The 16,541-nt window shown below is 36.4% G+C and overlaps 1 protein-coding gene across 1 annotated transcript in view; it reads left to right on the top strand.

Annotated features, from left to right (window-relative positions):
• The first annotated feature begins 11,864 nt into the window (after positions 1-11,864).
• Positions 11,865-16,541, top strand: part of atp2b2 (ATPase plasma membrane Ca2+ transporting 2) — a 132,134-nt gene continuing 127,457 nt past the window's right edge. The window contains exon 1 of the mRNA XM_026240754.1: positions 11,865-11,961. The gene's annotated coding sequence lies outside the window, so the exon portion shown is untranslated. The remainder of the gene's footprint in view (positions 11,962-16,541) is intronic.

The following is a 16,541-nucleotide window of genomic DNA, read 5'->3' as shown; positions in this document are numbered from 1 at the left end:
TTATTGTCATATATATATTATATATAATAATATAATATATATATTATATATATATATATATTATTTCATATCAATATAAATATAGTTTTGCTCACAGATCATATTAACATTCTGTGTAATATAATTCAATTTATTATTCTCTCCCCTCTTTTATTATTTTTATTTTTAGCTGAAAAGACGTAAAGGCAGTCAGCCCAGTGGTGTTTCTGGAGAGGGATTCCTTCAGAAATGGAGAAGACAGAAAGCTGCGGAGGCAGATATTTGCAGCAGTAAGTCTGTGATAGTTTGTCTCTTTTATCAAAATTCCTGCTGTTATAATTTGTACAGCATTTGTTGTTCTTAAACTGTTGCACTGTCCAAAATACCCACACTTGCCATCTTTTCACTTGACCACTTGATTACTTATTTGAAGTCTTTCCTGTATTTGGCCTAGTGTTCGAGTGAGCATGATGACCACGAGTGTGTGTCGAACTTTTCATGACCTGATGACTGTGTTTCCCAATCCTGATCCTGGAGAAGCCCAGCACTGCACGGTTTTGGTGTCTCTCTTATCTGCCTTGGAGTCTTCACTGATGAGCTGATGAGTTGAATCAGGTGTGTTTGATCAGGGAGACATCTCAAATGTGCAGTGTTGGGCTTCTCCAGGACCCAGGATTGGGAGCCACTGCCTTATGGGACACTTATGTGTTTACAGAGATTTTTAATATCTAATTATCAATATTTCACATACTGTACATTGGACAGCTTTCCGTGACCTCTTGTGAGATCTCGGCAAAAAGTCTGACGATTTATTCCAAAACATGATGCATGATGGGATACACTAAGCTTTGTATAGCGCTCCGGAGCAGTATTGGAGAGGTTTAGTGTGTGTTAAGGACGCTGTGCTTTGGCATTATTAAGACCGGGGACAGTCTTGTGCACACACTGTCACGTACACACACTCTCAAGTGGCCAAGACTGCAAGTGTGGGTATCTGGACAGGGTCAAAGTCTTAAAAAAGATCCCTAAACACATCACAGTCTTAATAATCCAGTTTAACACTTGTATGATATTGTACAAGCCCCAGGACGGTCTCATCTGACACTATCAAAATAATTCATATGACTATAGCTTGTTATTAATTACTTGCTTTCAATAATGGATTCATTTAACATTTAACTATACAGCATCTTTACAGAGGTGTAATGTACAAGCTGCACGTAATTAATAATATGTCCTTCCTTCTGTCTTACAGGATTTTTTCCAGATAATGCTGTTCTTCTTTTTTTCAGGTCTAAAATATCGAGCTCAACAGCTATTTTAAGAGCCAACCCTCACAAACCTTCCTAAAACCTAAAAGAGCTATTACTGAGTCTCAGCGAATCTTGCCATGATCAGCTCTTCCCAGGTACATTTGTTTACTCCAAAAATGCTCTGGTCTGAATCTTACTTAAATTAACTTAATTATGTTTAATGAGCAATATTAATTGCACAGAGAGTAAGTAGAGATTATCTTGTTTCACAGAAGAGAAGGAAGACCAAGGAAATGATTTGCTCAGGATGAGGAATGAAGATGGCCATCTTGAGCTCAAACAAACAGAAGTCCTCTGGTATGTGTGTGTTGAAGCAATGTTATACAACATTTTATGATGATCTCTCACAGAACTGGTCATGCCAGCCTTGATTTCGTTTTATACTATTACAATTACAGCATGTTAGCAAAGTGTGACTGGACATTTTTAATATTATGTTTTTAAAAACACACCACCTGTTTTAAAAGCAGACAAGTATCATGAAATTGGTTTAGTTGATATTAACAACAATTGACATTATTTCATTGTTTTGTAAATGTTATGTTATAAATTGTGAATTGATAGTTGATTGGTTTGAAGCCAGGCCTTACACTGCACAGACTAAAACACATTTGTGAGAGAAGTCAGGAACTTTGGAGAAAGATTCTAGAGGAAAAAAACACATTTACTGCAACATTAGATCAGTTCTAGAGTCTCTAAGAACTACACATGCTAATGCAGTCTCATGAGCAAGACCTTTGCTTCTGTAACTTTTTCTTAATTCTTGGAGAATGACATATTTATTGCAGTATTTGTATTTGTACAGATGATCTCATCAGCCAAATGAGAGGTTTTGACCAAGTGATGCTCTTGAAAGGAGTGAAAGAAGAGGATGTGGTAAATTGTCTTCAGAGAAAAAGCTTCTCAAAAGGTCTTAAAGCAGCTTGAAGAATGGTAAGTGTACAGTACTACAAGGGTCATAGTTACTCACCCTGCTAAAACCACACAGAACATAAGCTGCGCTCTCTGTCCATTAAACAACTTCATCTGGATTGTGTGTTTCACTTTGACCAGGTCTGGGATGTTAGGACTGAGAGATCCTCTGGCTGAGAACAAGCTACACCTCATCAGTGCTGGACATCAACCACAAACTGTTTCCAGACACGAGAAGAAGATCACGATGGGGAGATGAAACCAGTTTAGATGTGATGATGGGAATCATTATTTTCTGAAACAGTATCACATGTCTTATATGTATCACATGATCTGTATCACAGTTGACTGGATGGGACTGTGTGACTTTTAAGGACATTTCATCACTCATCTGTGTGAACTGATTTATATATGAGGTTAATGTATCTTTGATGATAATTATTTTCATTGAATCTTATTTGTCTTGATGCTACTTTATCAACTTTATAGTCTATGCTTCAATAAAATGAAAATGGTGAATATTGTGTTCTGAAGATTCTTGGTAAATACATCATTTTACTAGGTAGGCTCATATGTGTTTATTTTAGACTTGGAAAAACGACATATTAATTATTGGGATTATTTTTTTATTTAAGACATGAACATTTTTGATCGGATTAATAACATCTGGGACATCAGTACACCAGAAAGTAATTTTTTTATATTTTAGTAACAAATATGCAAATTTTTTGTGAAATACAGGGAGTTACAAGATTAATTATTCTGCATTACAATATGGTGCCATGGGCTTTATTGTTACAAGCACTTGACGGATAACTGAGAATGTAGCAGGAATGATCAACGTGGATCTTGTACTGCATTAAAACCAAGAGCATGCACATTACTGAGGTCCAGCACATGAGGAGCAAGATACGGGGGTGAGGAGGACATTTTTACACTGATTTCGGCTAATTAGTTATATATAATGCTAATATATATATATATATATATATATATATATATATATATAAATTAATATTCTTAGCACTGCATGAATTTGTCCTTGTGTAATAGTGAAGTATCACAATGTGTATACATTGTCCTTGATTACTGCTTTACAGTGGGGAATAGATAATGGCAAGTTGTTGCAGGTTCATCCATTATATTTCTTGCCATTTACTTCAAAAATCAAAGAAATAATCTATTATTTTCATTATTAAATCATTTCTTTATAATTTTTCCATGTTTCATCAGATGGCCTCACAATGTCCTGTCAAAAGGTATAATAGCCATGATGAATAGAATAGAAAACAGAGGACTGTGAAAACTGTCAGATATAAATGTGACTCAGCTCAGTTTGTTGTTCATGATGAGGAGAATACATATATGTAGGTTTTACTGCCCTGCTACCCCCAGGGGCCCAGTAGCACCCCCCGGAAGAGCCCAAAACTGTACATTTCAAATGGCTGTAAATCAGAGTCCAATTAACATATCAAAGAGAAAATGGGCAGGATTATTACTTATGCTATGCTGATAAAATAATGTTGAGCTCAGTTTTCAGAAATAAATGGAAAGCTGACATAAAGGCATTTTAAATATTGCTCACTGTAAAATACCACATTTCAGCCTGCCTCTCAAATATATCACAGATGTTTGCACAATAAACATATTTAGATATCCAGTTTACCTTAAAATAAATAAATAATTTAGTTTCGTTAATAAAAAGTTTTAAACTACATTACCCACAAGCCTCCGTCGTTCTATCTATAGAAAGGCAACACTAGGGGGCTGTTTTTGTAGTTCATTGAAGTTATGCTTCGGGTTAGGATTAGGATCTCGCTAAAGATGTCATTTTTCTCAAGATAGCAACACTTCATTGTTGACTTAATATATTACTAATGTGATGATAGCAGCAAAACATACTTTTTTACATGATGCGCTGTTTAATATGGGTTAAAAGATAGTCCAACCACAGACTGTCCTGAAAAGTCATAGCCAATGACATCTAAGCTGAGCAGCAGCGTCACACTTCCTTATCCATGTATGACAGATGTCTTTCGTTTTTCGGCTGAAGGGATAGATTCGGTTAACAATAGATTAAGCTTGCTACTTATTAGATTCTGTTTTATTAACGTCTTCACCTTCCTCCCATGTTCAGCTTGACAAAAATTGGGCAATATTGATGTGCACATGCCCAGCAGTCGCAGTTGTATCCAACAGATAGATTCCTCTCATTAAATATAAAACACATTTTTAAGATTTGTATATTTTTTTTTGACCAAAGACAAATATATTTACTAATCAAATGACGTGCTTCTAAAATTTACATTGTATATTACATTGTGTTTTAAAGTTAAAAAATTGTGTTTCTGTGATTTACCATTCTCTACCATTTGAACTCTAGGAATAAAAACAGAAATTATAAATGAATGAATGAATGAATGAATGAACAAATAAATACATAAAGCATAATAAACATGCATATTTTTGTAAGGATCTTCCATTATTTATTGATATGTCAAACTCATTTAAAGACAACATGCCCAAATTACTACACTGCATCCTCTGTCACCAAGCTCGTTTTTGCCACCATAAAGAATAAAAAGGCAGTTATGTTGTAAACATTAACTATTTTCAGTATGCAAATGAAAATGCTTTTATTAAAAAACAAAACAGTAAATACAGTATGTCTTTCAGAGAACACTGGAAAAAGATCAATTTTATTAAAAAAAATAAAATTGACCAAAATGTTATACAACACAATGTAAATGTTTCAAACTCACAAAAAAACCAACATGAAGACATGCATGTCAAGTGTGCAATATCATCTATAAAACTCAATCAGCACAGCATCAAATAAACACTGATTGTCTGAACAATGAAAGACAGAGAAAGTGTTCAGGAAAACAAACACCTGCTAGCTTTGACATAACATCATGAATTCACTTCATAACTGGAGCTAGGGGATGACTGTGTATGAATATCTCCTTTACTAAAACTCTTAATTAAAGTCTAAAAAGTTCACTGTATGAAGCTTGAAAACAAAATGCTTTATCAATACGAAAAATACTATTTTTAACTATTGTTTTCATCACTGGTTCTGTAATGTATTCATTATGAGCTTATAAATAAAACAAAGTTACATCTTCTGCAAAAATCAAACCACTGCAAAGTCTAATCACTGATCCAGGGACCATATCTGTGTGTGTGGGGGATAAAGAGTTAACGAGGTGAGTCCTTGTGCATGATGGAGAACTGCAGCGTTATCCTCAAACAATCCTGTAAAACAGAAATATTACATTACATTCAACTTATACATTACACTGTGTTTTGTTTAGACCATAAAAGCAGCCTCTGTAAAGATGCTGTAAAATTAAATGTTAAATGAATCCATTATTGAAAGCAAGTAATTAATAACAAGCTATAGTCATATGAATTCTTTTGATAGTGTCAGATGAGACCGTCCTGGGGCTTGTACAATATCATACAAGTGTTAAACTGGATTATTAAGACTGTGATGTGTTTAGTACAGTATGTGAAATATTGATAATTAGATATTAAAAATCTCTGTAAACACATAAGTGTCCCATAAGGCAGTGGCTCCCAATCCTGGTCCTGGAGAAGCCCAACACTGCACATTTGAGATGTCTCCCTGATCAAACACACCTGATTCAACTCATCAGCTCATCAGTGAAGACTCCAAGGCAGATAAGAGAGACACCAAAACCGTGCAGTGCTGGGCTTCTCCAGGATCAGGATTGGGAAACACAGTCATCAGGTCATGAAAAGTTCGACACACACTCGTGGTCATCATGCTCACTCGAACACTAGGCCAAATACAGGAAAGACGTCAAATAAGTAATCAAGTGGTCAAGTGAAAAGATGGCAAGTGTGGGTATTTGGACAGTGCAACAGTTTAAGAAACAACAAATGCTGTACAAATTATAACAGCAGGAATTTTTGATAAAAGAGACAAACTATCACAGACTTACTGCTGCAAATATCTGCCTCCGCAGCTTTCTGTCTTCTCCATTTCTGAAGGAATCCCTCTCCAGAAACACCACTGGGCTGACTGCCTTTACGTCTTTTCAGCTAAAAATAAAAATAATAAAAGAGGGGAGAGAAAATAAAATTGAATTATATACAGAATGTTAATAATGATCTGTGAGCAAAATATATATATATATATATATATATATATATATATATATATATATATATATATATATATATATAAACTGATATGAATGAACTGCAAGATGGAAAAATACATGTTTTATTATTTATTTTTAATTTGATTTTTTTTTTTTTTTGGATTCACATTAAAAGGTATTAAAAGCATGGTACAGAACACATGATTACTGTGATATCTGTCATATAAAAGCACATAAAAACACTAACATTACAGTGATACAAACATAGCTGGTTTGGTGATTATTGTATTGTTGTATTGATTATTAATATATCATAGTAAAACTACAGTTACAGTTACTAATGTCCCATTTACTGTGTTTTAACTTCACATTTCATTTATTACTATTGTGTCGTGATTACCATGATTTTACTACAAATACAACTTACATCATTGATCCTGAAATTAATAATAATATAAAACGGATCGAAGGTCTATGGCACGTCAGGTGACAGATAGAGTTTAATCAGACTAATTAGCAGCTGTGTTCATTTATTTAAACGCAATGAAACTCAAAGACAGCCGCGGATGACCGATATAATACAGCGATTAAACATATGGCACTAATCTGATTAATAAAGAAGACAGAATACATTTGATAAAAGGCATTAAAAGAGCGTATATACGACTACTCACCCAAACTGTGGAACTGATAGCAAGTATCGCGCGATGTGTGCTGAATGAGACTTCTTGAACGTGATTTCATAGCGATAAACATCTCATGTCCTCGTGTCGAATTCTGACGCCAAAAGTTTCCCACTGAAAGCAATGAAGGTCGTAGTGCTTCGATAGTCGACGCCGAGAGGCACATTTGGCGTCATAAAAGTGACGCTAGGGGCGCTTGACCATGCTTCGGTTTTTGACGCCTTTGGAGTGAGAATGGGTTGACATTTTCTACCTAACGTGTTAGAAGGTTTAAATCCTGACTGGAAATCCTCACAGACACCATTTTTTTTCTCCAAGAAGGAATATAATTGTGAGGATACTAGCTTTTCTAGTATCTTGGACAGAAAAGGGAGATTCGAGATTGGTCTGAGAGGCTTAATAATTACCATATTGAAGGTTTTGGGCACATATCCTAATGACAATGATGAATTAATATTAGTCAGAAGAGGACCTATGACTTCTTTTTTTAGGAGATTAGATGGAATAGGGTCTAAAATACATGATGTTGGTTTAGATGATTGAACAAGTTTATACAAACCTGATTCCAAAAATGTTGGGACACTGTATAAATTGTGAATAAAAACAGAATGCAATGATGTGGAAGTTTCAAATGTCAATATTTGATTCAGAATTCAACATAGATGACATAAATGAAATGTTTAATCAAATGTTCAAACTGAGATAATTTTAAGGGAAAAATAAGTTGATTTTAAATTTCATGGCATCAACACATCTCAAAAAAGTTGGGACAAGGCCATGTTTACCACTGTGTGGCATCCCCTCTTCTTTTTATAACAGTCTGCAAACGTCTGGAGACTGAGGAGACAAGTTGCTCAAGTTTAGGAACAGGAATGTTGTCCCATTCTTGTCTAATACAGGCTCCTAGTTGCTCAACTGTCTTAGGTCTTCTTTGTCACATCTTCCTCTTTATGATGTGCCAAATGTTTTCTATGGGTGAAAGATCTGGACTGCAGGCTGGTCATTTCAGGACCCAGATCCTTCTTCTACGCAGCCATGATGTTGTAATTGATGCAGTATGTGGTCTGGCATTGTCATGTTGGAAAATGCAAGGTCTTCCCTGAAAGGGACGATATCTGGATGCGAGCATATGTTGTTCTAGAACTTGGATATACCTTTCAGCATTGATGGTGTCTTTCCAGATGTGTAAGCTGCCCATGCCACACACACTCATGCAACCCCATACCATCAGAGATGCAGCTTCTGAACTGAGCGCTGATAAAAACCTGGGTTGTCCTTGTCCTCTTTAGTCCGGATGACATGGGGTCCCAGTTTTCCTAAAAGAACTTCAAATTTTGATTCGTCTGACCACAGAACAGTTTTCCACTTTCCAGTCCATTTTAAATTAGCCTTGGCCCAGAGAAAACACCTGTGCTTCTGGATCATGTTTAGACAGTGATGGGAATAACGGCTTTATAAATAACGGCGTTAATATCGGCATTACTTTTTCCAGTAACGAGTAATCTAATTGATAAAATCAAATACTTTTTTTTACTGTTCTTCCTTGGTTAGTGGGCAGAGCACGAGACAAGCGCATAAATGCTGTCGATTGGCTGAGGTAGAGTAAAATTTCATTGTAAGCCAAGTTGGGCGGGTGTTCGAAAGCACGCATAGTAGTGATGGGAATTCGGCTCTTTTGACTCAGCTCACTGAAAAGAACCGGCTCTTTGGCTCACAAACGGCTCTTTAAATGACTTTGACTATAATATTTCAATTTTTATTACATAATTATTTAATTTCTATAGGCTAAATTTGAAAAAATAGAGTCGGCTCTTTTATTTGAACTTCGGGAGCTGGCTCGCATATCTGAAGAGCCGACTCTATTTTTTCAAAGAGTCGGCTCATTCGCGAATCGCTAACGACTCCTCAAAAGCTCATTCGCGAACGAGTCGATCCATCATCACTAACGCTCATGAATTGCGAACAACCCATCATAACGCATAGTCGGACAGGACAGGACACACAAGGAACAACACAAGCCAGTCAGTCAACGAGAGACAGGTATGGCAAGGAGCCCAAATAATCCAAAAGTATCCTTCTCTAAATGGAAGTATATACAATACTTTTTCCTTCAAGAAATTAAAGAAACAATAAAAGGAAATATCAAAAGTTCCCAAAAATCTATCGTGTTATTTGCATTGATCCACTATATAAACATAATATCTACATACATGCATTTGATTGGAGGCACTTTGTCCCACAGCAACATTTTTTTTTAGATGTGTGTACAATGTTTCATGTTTCTGTTAATAATGTATTAAGTGTCCATTTCATTATAATATTCAGATTTATCATAAATAATTGAACATGCACATGTATTTTAAGTTCCTTTAAAGAGGGGTAGAGGTGGGGTCACATTTGAGCATTTAAAATTAAATTTTACTTGAAAGTAGCGCAATAGTTACTTTCTTAAGTAACTAGTTACTTTTAAAATTTGTAACTGAGTAACTAATTTAGTTACTTTTTGGAAGAAGTAACTAGTGACTGTAACTAATTACTTTTTAAAAGTAACTTGCCCAACACTGTGTTTAGATGTGGCTTCTTTTTTTGACCTATAGCGTTTAAGCTGGCAACGGCGAATGGCACAGTGGATTGTGTTCACTGACAATGTTTTCTGGAAGTATTACTGAGCCCATGTTGTGATTTTCATTACTGTATCATTTTTGTATGTGATGCAGTGCTGTCTAAGAGCTGAAGATCACGGGCATCCAGTGTGGTTTTCCAGCCTTGACATTTGCGCACAGAGATTGTTCCAGATTCTCTGAATCTTTGGATGATATTATGCACTGTAGATGATGATAACTTCAAATTCTTTGCAATTGTTCTTGGAGAAACTCCTTTCTGATATTGCTCCACTATTTTTTGCCGCAGCATTGGGGGAATTGGTGATCCTCTGCCCATCTTGACTTCTGAGAGACAATGGCACTCTGAGAGGCTCTTTTTATACCCAATCATGTTCACAATTGACCTAATGAGTTGGAAATTGGTCCTCCAGCTGTTCCTTATATGTACATTTAACTTTAACATTACATTACAATTTAACATTTTTAACTTATTGCTACCTGTCCCAACTTGTAGCTCTCATGAAACCCAAATTAAGCACATATTTGGCATGATATTTCAAAATGTCTCACTTTCAACATTTGATATTTATCTTTATTCTCTTGTGAATGAAATATAAGTTTATGAGATTTGTAAGTTATTCCATTCCTTTTTTACTCACAATTTGTACAGTGTCCCAACTTTTTGGAATTGGGTCTGTACAATTCTTCCTCTCCTATAGTAGAGAATGAGTGGAACTGTTCCTCAGGGGGTCTATAGTGCACTGTCTGATGCGATACTGTAGCTGACGGATGAATGGTTACAATTTTATCTCTAATAGTATCGATTTTAGAAGTAAAGTACTTCATAAAGTCATTACTGCTGTGCTGTTGGGAAATGTCAACACTTGTTGAGGCTTTATTTTTCGTTAATTTAGCCACTGTATTGAATAATACCTGGGGTTATGTTTGTTTTCTTCTAAAAAGAGACTAAAAGTAATCACATCTAGCAGTTTTTAATGCTTTTCTGTAGGATAGGTTACTTTCCCGCAAAGCAATACGAAATACCTCTAGTTTTGTTTTCCTCCAGCTGCGCTCCATTTTTCGGGCTGCTCTCTTTAGGGTGCGAGTATGCTCATTATACCATGGTGTCAAACTGGTTTCCTTAACCTTCCTTAAGCGTAAAGGAGCAACTGTATTTAAAGTGCTAGAAAAGAGAGAGTCCATAGTTTATGTTACATCATCAAGTTGTTCTGAGGTTTTGGATATGTTAATTAGACATCAGGTTTTAGCCAGTCAATTAGAAGCACACACTTCCTGGGGGTCGGCCGTACTGCAGATGTCACGTGAGCAACCTGTAAATCTTCTAATCGCTGCGCCAAGAGAAATCTGAATCACCCACCGAATCTTCCAGAACAGGCGAGCGTGAACAGGAGCAAATTTTGGTAAGTATTCTGATTAATTATCTCCCTTGACTTTATGCCTCCACGTCCCTCCGATAGCCTCATAGACAGTAAAAGATTGCCTGCGAGTTTCTCCTCCAGTCCATACGGTAATTTCTGTACTGTGCGACAGAGAGTCGCTGGTTATGACGCAATCGTTGGCGTATTTTTTTTTTTTACAAAAACTGCTTCTACGGGACCATACCGTAAGATACAAGGTAATGGAGCCTTTTATACATTTTCGTGTTTCTTTAGAAATAATTAATGGACAAATTGAGTCTTTAAACACCTCAGATGTAAAGTTATTCGCTGTCAAAGTGACGCCAAAATGAATGGGATTCAATGGAATGCTAACAGCAGGTGGGGGTCTGCTAGCCAATGGCGGCGCCCAGGGGTGCTTAAAAAAAAAAGAAACCATGCCCCCCTTTTCATTTTTGTGTGAACTAACCCTTTAATCTTCACAAGCGTTTAGTAGCTACAGCAAAACATAATACTAATTAAAAGTAATAATGATAATAAATACATAAATACAATTTTAAATACAATTATAGAGATACAAGAGATACAATTTTAAATCAAAAAAGTTGCAATTGTGTTATTTATTTAATTCAGTGGAAACGGCCTGTATGTATTACTGATATCTTAACGCATTTAGAGTGAACTTTTTAGGACAGCAGTTGTGTTTTAGGAGGGAGTGTGTGTAATTCACACGAGCTGCTCACAGATGAAGGGCATTTGTCTCAGTGAATGAATGTAAACGTCCCCATGTGCAGTGAGAGCTGCTTTTGCTTTGCCCCTCGGGGTAACATATAAGAGACGTAATGGAAAAATCTCAGTCACTTCAATCTACTCTCAACCCCCGGATCTCCAGCAAACTCACAGCGCTGAAGCACCGAACACACGCCAGAAGACCGACCGAGGTGAGTTTACATGGCTTTACCGCGACCGACGCGTGATCCTCAACGCAGTGCGAACACATAACCGTGGACAGCGTCACTGATGCTCCTCTGAGAGAGAGAGAGAGAGAGAGAGAGAGAGAGAGAGAGAGAGAGAGAGAGAGAGAGAGAGAGAGAGAGAGAGAGAGAGAGAGAGCGCACATCAGACACGAGCGGGTCAAAATTAAATATACATTGAGATGTCTGAAATGAATTGAATAAAGTACGAGCCCCATTATGACTACACGTATGTTTGTGTGTTTTCATTGCTGAGGCATTAGTTGTGTTTTCATTGTGAGAAGAACTAGAGCAGCGTTGCGGATTCAGACCTCGACGATCACATATTTCTCACCAATCCTGCTGTCTCCAGTGATATTTATTGATATGCAGGTGATCTGATGGAGGCTTCGACTCTTCTCAGAGCTGTGTTTCTGACTGGAGTTAATTCCTGGTTTTATTTCATTGTTTACCTGTTAATGTTACATCTGTTGGATATAGTTGTTCCATATTATGAGTTGAAATAAAGCATGCAGTCAAATGAAGGCATTTCTGCTGTTTTACTGTACTAAGTGCTACAAGAGCGAATTATTCTAGTGTCTGTGAGGGGAAGTTTTATTTTAGCAGGGTAATTTGTGAAGAATAATAATGCACACAGGACACTGGACTGTTAAAGTACTGTGTCAGATGCTCACATCAGTATTTGACTGTGTGTAAGCTGTAGGGCTGGTTGCAAAGTAACACAAGTTCTTGTTTTCTCTTTGTGGTTTTGCATGTTCTTAAATCTGAAATCAAGAGAGAGAAAGGGCTGTAATGTTCTCTAGATATATTGTAATTGGATGCAATTGATAACATTCACTTTTTTTTTCTTCAAATCAACTTGCTTTGCATTTCATGGTATACATTTAATCAGTTTATACATTCAGTTTATACAGAAACAACAAAACATTGGTTTGCCATCAGATAAATATGAACTTATCCTTATATATGCTGCATCATGAATCATTGCACTTTTGCTGAAAAGCCTGTAATAGTGTGTTGCTATTGTGGAGTGTATAGTGTGACAGCATGACCCCGTTGGATCGAGATGTGATTACAGAAATCATGACCTGTGAAATATTCAGTGTGTAATGTGCTCTGGTTTGCTCTTTAGCACAGCACTGAGCTTTTACCTTTCACATGGCATTAAAAAGCACTTTTACATGTCCGAACAATCAACTGTGGCATTTTTTATATATTTAGTGATTCTTTTCCAACACATATATATATATTGTTGCCTGTTGTCCTCTTGAAGTGGAGGGCTTGTTGTCACAATGCAGAATGATTTCATAATGCAGCATGTCTTAATCTGACATGAAGAGCACGTCCTTTAAATGCACTGCTTCATCTTTATTGGCAGCACAGTACGGTGTTCTGCTAGGTTATATTTAATATTACCAAGAGAGTCGTTCAGCTGTTCCTTTGTACCACGTAGCCAAATGTTATCAAAGCAGAAATCATTCAAATGCCAAATAATTAGTATGCAGCACACTAAGTACACTTGCTTTAGTATGTAAATGGTATTTGAGAGGTCATTCACACTTACTGTATTTTGTTTAGTTGTTGGCAGTGTTCTTTTAAGGTGTACTTTGATATATTAGCATTCCAGTTATATTTAGCATGAAAGCGGTTTTAAAGATTAATGATGGTTGTTTAGGCATAACATTATAAAGCGAGAGTAAAAATCATAGGTAATCTCATGGCAACATAATTGTGGTAAAAGCACACTGGACCATTTTGACTTCAAAGTAGAAGTGGAAGGAGTGTTTTGTTGGGAATCACTCGAGGTCTGAAGTAGATACTGTTAGCACACTTGTGTTTAAAGCTTTGCTCCCACTTTTTACAACCTAAAGAGGCTCATTGGCACATTTCTGCCAACGTCCAAAATGTACCAGTTCCACTTCATATTAACTGGCATTGCTAGGCAATGTTCTTACATATATATTAAATATTTGGTACAATGTGCTTAGTTATTGTGTACATGCATGTTTTCACATTGTACCTACTTTTTAAAAATACCTGCATGTAATTACATCTGTTATTCATTTCAGTAATTACATAAATGATGTTATAATAAAATGTTCATGTTGAAAAATTTGGGATTCAGCCACATATAAGCCCATTGAAAATGAACGCATTTTAGTACAATGCAGATACATTAAAGAACTAGAGATATGATGACTGGTTGCCAATAAGAATTGTAATGGTGCAATGGACGAGGGCAATAGACAAGGGCATTGGTGCAGGCTTAGTAACAATTACACGTGTATCGTTGTCTATTTACAATAAACATTATAGTGCTGTCAAAATGAATTATTAATCCAAGTGATTAATCAAAAACTAAAAATCCTGATACCTTCTTGATTGATTTCTTCCTGTATTCGCTACATACGTCTGCTATGTGCAGTGTTTGGGGGGGGGGGGTGACGAGTTACAAAGTTGGTATATCCTACTTATCACAACATTATCAATCGCAAACGCTAATTTATTCAAATGTCTGGCTATCAAACTACCTACAGTAGCTTAATTTGTGGAGGAGGAAGAGAAAGCACCCATTTGGTAAATGAGCCAGTGAGAAATAATAACTTTTAAGTAGGGTCCAGTGCCTTTTTGATACTTTTTGATACTTTTAAAACGGCACCGGCGCCTAAGCGGTGCCTGAAACGATGGATAATATTAAAGAACATTACAAATATTTAAAATAAATCCATAGCTTTCACCTTGGATGCTCTCTTTTCATAAATTGTGCTTCCCTTAATCTAAGGCTAATAAATGTATTTCACAATCTGGGTCATTATTTAATACAAAACCACACATAATGTTTCTACTGTATCTCTGTCACTCACTCTGATATTTAGTTAAGATGAGTGCTGTCTGTCACTGTCTTAAATCAGTTCTGTGAATTACTGTATGCTCATTATTTATAAAGTAGCAACAATGTCGTTTTTAAAATACAGTACTGTCCAAAAGTCTTAGGCACATTAGTATTTTCACCCCAAAAAAGGTTTTAACCCAGTTATTTATATCTTTTGCTGTAGTGTGTCAGAAGGAAATATCAGTTTGCCATTAATTTTAATAATAATCTAGTGTGATTTTGAATGCACAAGCAGATGAAATGAATGTTTGTAAATGTAAACTGATATTTTATACTGACACACTACAGCGAAATATATAAATAACTGGCCGAACACCATTCTTTTGGGTGAAAATACTAACGTGACTAAGACCTTTGCAAAGTATTGTATGTATAAAGTACTTATGATTAGATTTAGTATATTTAAATAAGTGTTCGTTCATTTGTGTTAAGGGCTAGATTTTCGCTGGAGGAAACAGTACTTTTTTATATGTAGTAAACTTGCTCGATAGTGCACCCGGTGCAGCATTACACATCACTGTTACGAAGCTCCTGAAACACAAGTCATGATAAAACAGCTCAAAGACTTGTAGAAGCAAGATAAACTGACACGGCTGCTTCACGAAATGAGCTTTTATCTCTCTGATTCACATGTACAGCAGTTGAGGCTGAGATACGTGTTGGGCTACAGTCAACAATGCTATATGCAATGAACTTTAAGTAGAATGTAAACTTTATACACAACACAAATATTGAATCCGTTTTTTACGCAAGTGACAAAGTGGTTCCATGAGTGCTGGTTGCTGATTATGGGATGTCTTGAGGATGACGTGGGTGTACAAAGATAGCAGAAAAGAGCCATACTGTGGAAAATAAGCAGAGATTTTCAAGAGATCTTGAGTGGATGTATGAAATCCCAAAGACAAACAGCAATGATCAGCCTTTCCCACAATGTTTGCTCGTGATCTCTGTGACCCTGGACCCACACACAGCTGAGCGCTGGACATACGCTGCACTCCTGCACTGAACGTCAGGAACACAACGCTTGTGCATCAGTCCACATCACATCTGATGAACATTTCTGGCAGCACACCAGTGCCTTACCCAAGAATGATCCCATGCCTTTAAACGAAAACGACAGCATGCTACTCTATCTTGTGTGAAATGATGTATGACATTACTCTGACATTACTCGTGGCTGCCCAGCGTTATGAAACAGCTGATCTGGCGTATGAAAGCAGATGATATATTCAGGACCATAGAAAGCTCAGAAGGGTTAATGATGGGGTGGACTGCTCATCTGCACTTTCTGGAGAAACCTTTCTGTTTGACAGCCGTTGGCCTGACTGGTTCATCATCAAAACAAAAGTGATGTTAAAACCACTAAACCCTAATGAAACCTCCCAAAACACACTACAATGGTTAAAAGTTGATGAAAGTTTGTAATGTTTCTAATGGTATATGTTGTGGAAACCATTAGGCCTAGAATTTCTGTGAAGGTAGTTTTTTTCCAGCAGGGTCACCATGAGTTTTTGATATGATATTTGGCACAAAAGCGATACATTGATTGCTGTAATATTGTGAGATGGTAGCACTTGTCTGTAGTTGTGGAGGGCACATTTGGAAGAAAATCCAGGGATGTTTTTTACTCCCAATCCATCCCTGCTCAGAATAA

Source organism: Carassius auratus, linkage group LG36F, assembly GCF_003368295.1.
Source record: "Carassius auratus strain Wakin linkage group LG36F, ASM336829v1, whole genome shotgun sequence".
Lineage (NCBI taxonomy): Eukaryota > Metazoa > Chordata > Actinopteri > Cypriniformes > Cyprinidae > Carassius > Carassius auratus.
Note: the sequence above shows the minus strand (reverse complement) of the source record. Positions and strands in the feature narration are given on the sequence as shown.